Here is an 8,929-nt window from a genome sequence, read left to right as displayed (position 1 = left end):
TGTATGTATGTATGTATGTATGTATCTGTGTGTGTGTCTCTCTGTGTGAGTCTGTGTGTGTGTGTGAAAGACAAACAGTAACAGAGACAGAGACAGAAAGACAGAGAATGAGAGAAAGAAAATGCATACATCATTGACATCCTCCATTTCCCTACAATTGTGGATATTTGGCACAGAAACAGTAGGCTTGAAAGGCTGAATGGCAAATGTTTGCTACATGATTGCTGCAGAAATTTGAAAACTCTTTCTTTTGATCATTTTCTAGGGTCAATGATTTCAAAGACTCGTTGCTTATTGGTTATTTCTTGAAAGGGTTTATTAAGCATATAAAGGCTGCTTCCTTGACTTCAGCAATGTATTTCTTGCTTACTTGTTCTGAAAACACCAATAAATTGATACTGAAGGCTTCTAGACAGATGACACACAGTAATGTAAATTCATTCCAGCCCACACTCACGAACACTGTTAGGAAATCCTGTTTCCTGCTTCAATTTCTATTCCCCTGAGGCATTCCAAACCTTACCTGCTCCCTTCAGAACACCTAATCAGGGCCAGCAACATTGCAGGGCCCAAGACAAAATCTAAACTCAAGAGCCACTGTTTTTAAGGGGATAATTTTCTCTCTTTCCAGTCTCTGACTCAACTTACAATTTTCTTCATTTTTTATCTGTACTTATTCTAGCTGGCAATTAAAATAGTTTGTTTTCATGACATATACAGTTATATTTTACTGTACCTATACATTATAGAATGACTAAATAAGCCCATTAATAGATTCATGACTTTATATGTTTATTGAGTGGTGAGAACACTGAAATCTATTCTCACAGTAATCATTGAGTATATATCAATAAGTAGAGTCACTATGTGGTGTTATAGATCTCCTGAACTCACTCCTCATGTGTAAATGAAATATGTCTGCTTTGCCCAACATCTCTCCAAACCGCAGTCCATCTGGCTCCTGGCAAGCAGCATTCTACTTTCTACTTCTTTTTTAAATTCCACATACAAAAAAGATCAGGCTATATTTCTCTTCTCATGCCTACCTTATTTCTCTATGCATAATGTCCTTCAGCTTCATCCGCATTGTTGCAAATTAAAGAATTATTTTTTTAAGTCTAAAAAGAAATACACTGTATAAATAGACATATTTTACTCATCTATTCAACTAACCATTGATAGACACTGATTTTTTTGCATTTTCATTAAGTTACTTCTTTTCTTGCTTCTCTGTTTCATTTCTTAAATGTCAAAATTAACACTTCATTAGTTATACACTTTGCAAACATTTCTCCTACTGACTAGATGCTTCCTTTTATTAAATAGAAGCTTTTGAGTTTGATACACTGTCAGATGGAAACTTACAGGCAATATTTTTCTCCTTTGACCATGTGGTTCCTATGCACATAGCAAATCAAAACCTAAATTGCAGCTCTCACCTTTAGAAGAATAAGAGTTAGTTTATTCTGGAGCCAAATTTTAATGATCATGTACCAGGCACATAGATTTAGGTTACTGCAAATTCCATGTTCCATAGTGGAAACTGTCTTGTGAAGTTTTTATGGTTTTAGAGAACAAAGAAAAGTCATAAATCAGTCCAAGTTTAAAATGTATTGTGAGTACATCAGAGAAGCAGGTACAGCAAGAGAGGGAAGTTAATTCTATAGGCCTCAAATGTCAGCTAGGAACACTCTTAGTTTGGGGATGAGGGTGGTAGGAGATTATGCTCTGCTAAGTTCATAGATACATAGGACAAGGAATCACTATTCAGGAGGCTAATGTTAGCTCAGAAGAGGTAATCAGCCTCAACACTTGCAACATTCCAATATTTCCACATCGATGCAGTTCTAATCCATCAGTCTCTACAAGCAAGTTTTTCTTTCCCGCCAGGAATTCTCAATAACAATTCTAATGATCAAGCTCGGATCTCATAAACCTTTAAGTAATCTTACATATTATTTAAAAAGTGCAATTCATTATTTTGCATATATGTGCATATTCATAGATTTCCCCTGAGCTCCTTGTTAAAAAGTGTTCCACTTTCTTGTTACATGTATTCAAGACCCCTGTTGAAATGAAGATCAGTTGTTATGTACAGGTTTATTTTGGGGTATTTATTCTATTACATTGTTTGACATGTCTCTTTTATGCCACCATTATACTGTTTTGAGTACCATACCTTTATAATAGGTTTTGAGATAAGAAAATATGTGCCCTTTAGCTTGGTCCACTTTTCTTCAATTCTTTTGGTTATTTAGGGTTGTTTGAGATTATATATTGTATTAGTTTGAATGAGGATGGTCCCCATAGCTCCTATGTTTGACTATTTTGTCCCCAATTGATGGAACTGTTTGGGAAGGATTGGGTGGTGTGGCTTAATTGGACAATATATGTCACATGGAGGTGAGTTTTGATGTTTCAAAGATTCCTGTCATCCCCAGTGCTTTTTCTTTGCCTCCTACTCAAACATTAAGATGTGATCTCTCAGATATTCTTGCTACCATGCCTTTGCTCCATCATAATGAACTTTAAGCCTCTGAAACCATAAACCCAATTAAATGCTTTCTTTTATATGTTGCCTCAGTTATATTATGTTTCACATCAATAGAAACATAACCAAGACACACTACTTTTCTAATATTATTTTCTATTTCTGAAAAAAGTCACCAATGAGACTGTATAGACAGTTCATTGAATTTGATGATTATGTTGGGGAAAATGAATGTAAATTTTAACAACATTGAGACAACCAACCTATGACAAAATGTATTTTCAGTTTTGTGTATTCATATTCATCCTTCTTAAATTCCTTCAGTAATGTATTATATTTGTTAGTGTGGGAGTGTTCTTCTTGCTTCTTTGGTTCATTTTATTTCTGGGTTTTTTTTTGTAATGATCTTAATAAAAGAAGTCATTGTCTGCATTTCCTATTTAGATTGTTCCTTATTAGCCTCAAGTAACAATACTAATTTTAAATGTTGATTTTAAATCCTCTAAATTTGAGAATCTGTTTATTAGTAATAATGTTTTTATGAAGTCTTTAGAGTTTTCAATATACAAAACCATCTTATATTCAAAACCTAATTTTATTGCTTACTTTCCAATTTGAACAGCTTTTATTTTTGATTTCTCTTTGTTGTGTAATTTTGTTGATTATTATCATTATTCCAAAACTATGTTAAATGTGCACAGCAAAAACTTTATCAGTGCCTTGTACCTGATCTTTGAAGAAAAATTTTCAATTTTTTAGCTATAGACTTTTTACATATGAGTTTTTATTTTTATGTGTTTCTCATGGTGAGACATTGTTGAGTTTTGTCAATTTTTTTCTGCTGCTCTTGAAGAGTTCATATATTTTCCCTATATTCTGACTATTACTCCACTATATTGATTTATATCCATGGGATACAAACCATTGCAATGTTGTGTAAAATGTGTCTATATGCTATATGCCTTTTAATGTGCTAGTTACTGGCTACTAGTAAATTAAGAGTGCTTGTCTTAGGCTGAGGACTCTTGCATCAGCACTCATCAGGAATATTGGTGTATGGATTACTTCTATTAGTATCATTCTCTGGCCTTGCTATCAGTGTAATGTAGGCTTTGTGTAATAAGATTTCAAATAGTCTCTCTATTTCCATTATGGTGGTTTTATGAGAATGCCCCTCATTTGAATTTGGTTCCCACTGGTTGGAACTGTTTGGGAAGGCCTGGGGGAAGTGTGTCACTAGGATTGGGTTCTGGGTTTCAAAAGCTTATGCCAGGCCAGCTCTATTTTCCTGTTCCACGAAGATCAGGATGCAAAGCTCTCAGCCTCATGTCTGCCTTCCTCGCACCATGCTTCCTGCCATGATGATGATGAACTAATCTTCTGAAACTGTTGGCAAGGCCCCAATTAAATATTTCTTTTATAAGCATGACCTTGGTCATGGTGTCTCCTCACAACAATAGAATAGTAGCTAAGATGCTATAGTTTGTAAGACTTTGGAAGAGGACTAGAGAGATGGCTCAGCAATTAAGAGCATTTACTCTCTTGCAGAGGATATGAGTTCTGGTTCCAACTGCACAACTACGTGTAACTCCAGCCCCAGAAGGATTCAACACCTTTTTCTGGACTCCTCCACAGACATGCCTTTAGGCCACCCTAATCTAGACCATCCCTTACTCAAACTCCCTTCTGAGTTATTCTACAAGGTATCAAGCTGAAAATCAAAGTTAACCATCAGTGCACCACTGCTCAAGTGGACACATCTTGGTTGATCAACCTGTAGTGTGGCACACAGGGTCTAAAGTTAAGACTATGCTTTCCCAGCCACCTGTGTTGTACCTTCAAGTACTACAAGCTCTAGACAACAGGAAGAAAGCATCTAACCCTGTTCTTGCAACCAGAGCATCTGATATCTTCATCAGTAGACTTAGCATCTAATTCTGGTAGGCATCTATGAATATAGGCAATAGATATGTTCAGGAAATTATCTAGAACTAAAAACTTTGTTGTCTGCCCTATTGTATTGCTCTTAGATGAGAATTTCTCTCTTTTAGTTGTGATATACTAAAAGAATTTACATCTTAACCTAACTTATTTTTGATATTTGGTTACCTTTCCTTTATTTTTAATTTTTATTGGGGCAGCACTCCCGATTACACAGGCTGGCCTTGAACTGCCAATATTGCATCCAACCTCACCCCACTCTGTATTACAGGCATGTACTATTACATGCAGCTCTATCCTAATTTCTGAGTATCTTTTGGGGGATGGTGCAATGAACTTTATTGATGACATTCAAGAAAATAGGAATGGCTCCCTAGGCCCCTCCTGTTATTATGAGGGTCTGGGATGGAAATTGTAAAGGAGATGCTCAGTGTTGGGGGCCAAGTTGGGACAACAACCAAGGGCCTCTCTGTTGCTCTTAGGGTCCTTGGTGGGGTGGGTGGTCCAGAGTTTCTTACTCCTTGGAGGCCACATAGGCCATGGGGCCCACCACCCTGTTGCTGTAGCCATATTCATTGTCATACCAGGAAATGAGCTTTACAAAGATGTCATTGAGAGCAATGCCAGCCTCAATATCAAAGATGGAAGAGTGAGAGTTGCTGTTGAAGTCGCAGGTGACAACCTGGTCTTCAGTGTAGGTCAGGATGCCCTTCAGTGGGCCCTCAGATGACTGCTATACCACCTTCTTGATGTCATCATACTTGGCAGGTTTCTCCAGGTGGCATGTCAGATCCACAACGGGTACATTGGGGGTAGAAACATGAAAGGCCCTGCCAGTGAGCTTCCCGTTCAGCTCTGGGATGACCTTGCCCACAGCCTTGGCAGCACCAGTGGATGCAGAGATAATGTTTTGGACAGTCCCATGGCCATCACTCCACAGCTTTCCAGAGGGATCATCTACAGTCTTCTGAGTGGCAGTGATGGCATGGAATGTGGTCATGAGCCTTTCCACGATGCCAAAGTTGTCATGGAAGACCTTGGCCGGGGGGGGGCGGCGAGGGGGCTAAGCAGTTGATGGTGCAGGATACATTGCTAACAATCTTGAGTGAGTTGTCATATTTCTTGTGGTTCACACCCATCACAAACATGGGAGCATCATCAGAAGGGACAGAGATCACCCTTTTGAACCTACTCTTCAAGTGGGCCCCTGCCTTCTCCATGGTGGTGAAGACACCAATAGACACCACGACATACTCAACACCAGCATCACCCCCATTGGATGTTAGTAGGATCTCCCTCCTGGAAGATGATGATGGGCTTCCCATTGATGACAAGTTTCACATTCTCAGCCTTGACTGTGCCATTGAATTTGCCATGTGTAGAGTCATACTGAAACATGTAGAACATGTAGTTGAGGTCAATGAAGGGGTCATTGATGGCGATAATCTCCACTTTGCACTGGTAACCAGGCACTCAATATGGCCAAATCCATTCACATCGACCTTCACCATCTTGTTGAAGCTGGCAATGCACAAGATGAGGCTGTCCCTGAAACAGGGAGGAGCATAGAGCCTCTGAGTATCTTTTATCATATATTTATAAATGTAATTTTCAGAACAGTACATTTATAAAATAGATTCTGTGCACGGTAACCAATGTATCAGCAGAATAGAATTGAATTTTTAAAAAATTACATTGTATCCCATGTAAAAAAGTATTTTTCCTAAAACTTGTTTTTCATAATTTTGTGAGTAAGGTTTGTCCATCTGTCTGTCTCTGTACTTTATTATGTGTCTTATGCCTTATGAAAATGTCCCATGTTGAATCACTACCATCATAGATTTTTAAACATCGAATTCATCAGTAAAGTGTGAAAATGGAGTTTATTTTCTATGGTAGGAATCAACAGCAACTGGTTGAAGAATGTCTGTTAAAAAACATTGTATAGGGATGGCAGGATTGCTTAGTATGTAAAGATGCTTGCCACCAATCCTGATGGCCTAAGTTCCAGTTTCATCTGTAAGACCCAATGGTGGAAATAAATAACCAACAATTGAAATTTGTTCTTTAACCTCCCCCACATGCTGTGGAACGTTTGCACACACACACACACACACACACACACACACACACACACACAAATAAAATGTAAAATGTAGTTAAAACATTGTAGAATACTTACTGTCCTTTTTGTTTTGACTAGAAAAACAAATTCGTTTAGAAAATAGAGTAAGTTGAAGCCTGGGTTATAGATATTTTATAAAAGTTTTCAACTTATGAATTTTTAACAACATATTCCTGAACTTTTTACCTGAGTGGAGATTCATCTATTCTTTCCAGTAAACATTATAGAAACTCGAAGATCCCTTTAGCTAGGCCATTTTACATTGCAACAACGAGTGAAGGACACTTGATTTTGTTCCACATTCTTGCCAGTACCTAATATTGTCAATGTTTTGTATTTTGCTATTTAGTCTGTGTGAAGTGGTCTTTCACTTCAATTTACACTTATCTAATGACATAATATTGAACGTTTTTGTTTATGTGCTCTCTGAATATCTTTTATGGTAAAGTGTCCCCAATGTTAGCCCATTTTTCTAACTTTCTAATGAGAAGTGGCTTTAAGTGTTTGAGAAATGTTTGTTTACATTATTTGTTCAATTCCTAATGATATTACTTGGAGTTTTCATTGTTAAGCGATCTTTCAGTTATGATTGTGTGTGTGTGTGTGTGTGTGTGTGTGTGTGTATGTATGATGTGTATGTGTGTGTGTAAGTCAGAGGACAACTTTCTAGAGTCAGTCCTTTCCTTCCACCTTTACTTCATTTTTGGAGATCAAATTCAGATCAGTAGGTTTAGGCTACCAGTACCTTTACCTGGTGAGACATCTTTTTTTTTTTTTTTGGACATCAATTTTCTCATTTCTTTTTTTATTTATTATTATTTTCTTTATTTACATTTCAAATGCTATCCCGAAAGTTCCCTATACCCCCCTGCCCCTGCTCCCCTACCCACCTACTCCCACTTCTTCGCCCTGGTGTTCCCCTGTACTGGGGCATATAAAGTTTGCAAGACCAAGGGGCCTCTATTCCCAATGATAGCTGAATACTCCATTTTCTGCTACATATGCATCTAGATACATGAGCTCTGGGGGTACTGGTTTGTTCATATTGTTGTTCCACCTACAGGGTTGCATCCCCCTTCAGTTCCTTGGGTACTTTCTCTAGCTCCTCCATTGGGGGCCCTTTCTTATTCATATATATTTTTAAATGGTCATCACATATAAGAGGATGAGCTGCCAAGTGTTGCCTCTTAACTGGTTGTTTTCTCATTACTCTGTGGACTATTTCCATTGCTGTATAGAAGCATTTTAGTTTTAAGTAATCCCATTTTCTCCAACTTTTTGTGGTGTTTATTTTAATTAATGACACTTTTATTTTTTACAGAAGTACAAGGTCAAGCTTCCAGCAGTTTCAGTGTTTGGTGGCAGCTCACTTCCTAGTTCCTAGATAAATACTTTCTTGTTTTTGCAATCTTTTAATAGTAGAATATAATTATATTATCCCGCCTCCCTCCAACCCCTTCCATGTTACCACTCTCTACGTCTAAAATTCGTGGCCCTTTTGTTTTTATTATTTTGCATGAGATTTTTCTCTCCTACATTACCATTTGCATTGGTATGACATTGTTCAGGTCTTATTTACACAGCCATATTGTTGAGACAATTTTTGATTTTTAAAATCTAGGATTTTGCAGCACTCCTCAGGAATGTCTTCACTCTGCCACACCTTGAAGTATTTCCTATATACTTCCTTTAGTGCTTTCAGAGTTATGGATGATATATTAAGGCCTTTAAGTCATTTTCAGTTGGATTTTATACAGTGAAAGATCAGGCCAAATTTCAGCCTTCTCTATATGTGCCTATCATGTTTTACCAGCATCATTCAAGTCTATCCTTGCTCTGTTATATGATTTGACACCTATTAGCTGCAAAGGTATGTGTACATTACTGCTTTAATCCCAGTTGCCTACCGTGGGGCAGACCTCAATCAATGGAATTTTCGTTTTCTCAGTGTTGACTCTCAGACTTTCTTTGTACACTTTATGGCAGTTCTTTATCAGAAATATCTTTTGCCAGTACTTTCTTTATGTCTGTAGTTTTTCTCATTGCCTTGCCAGTGTACTCTAGAGGATACTTGTTTTTTAAAACAAAACCAGGACATATCTATAAGTTAAAATATAATATAAGAGAATGTGAACACTAAGTAGGGTGGTGGTAGAGCATGCCTTTAATCCCAGCACTCAGGTGACAGAGGCAGGTGAAACTTTGTGAATTCTAAGCCAGCCTGGTCTATTGAATGAGTTCCAGGACAGCCAGAGCCACAGAGAGAAAGTTTATATTTATTTTATTTTTTTTTTATTATTATTTTCTTTATTTACATTTCAAATGCTATCCCGAAAGATTCCCATACCCCTCCCCCCACCTCTGTTCCCCCA

General features: G+C 37.5%; 1 pseudogene; it reads right to left on the bottom strand.

The window, feature by feature from the left end:
- Nucleotides 1-4,946: 4,946 nt before the first annotated feature.
- Nucleotides 4,947-5,854, bottom strand: LOC110314073 (annotated as a pseudogene).
- Nucleotides 5,855-8,929: the final 3,075 nt, after the last annotated feature.

Source organism: Mus pahari, chromosome X, assembly GCF_900095145.1.
Source record: "Mus pahari chromosome X, PAHARI_EIJ_v1.1, whole genome shotgun sequence".
Lineage (NCBI taxonomy): Eukaryota > Metazoa > Chordata > Mammalia > Rodentia > Muridae > Mus > Mus pahari.
The sequence above is the reverse complement of the archived record's forward strand: the minus strand, read 5'-3'. Positions and strand labels throughout refer to the sequence as shown.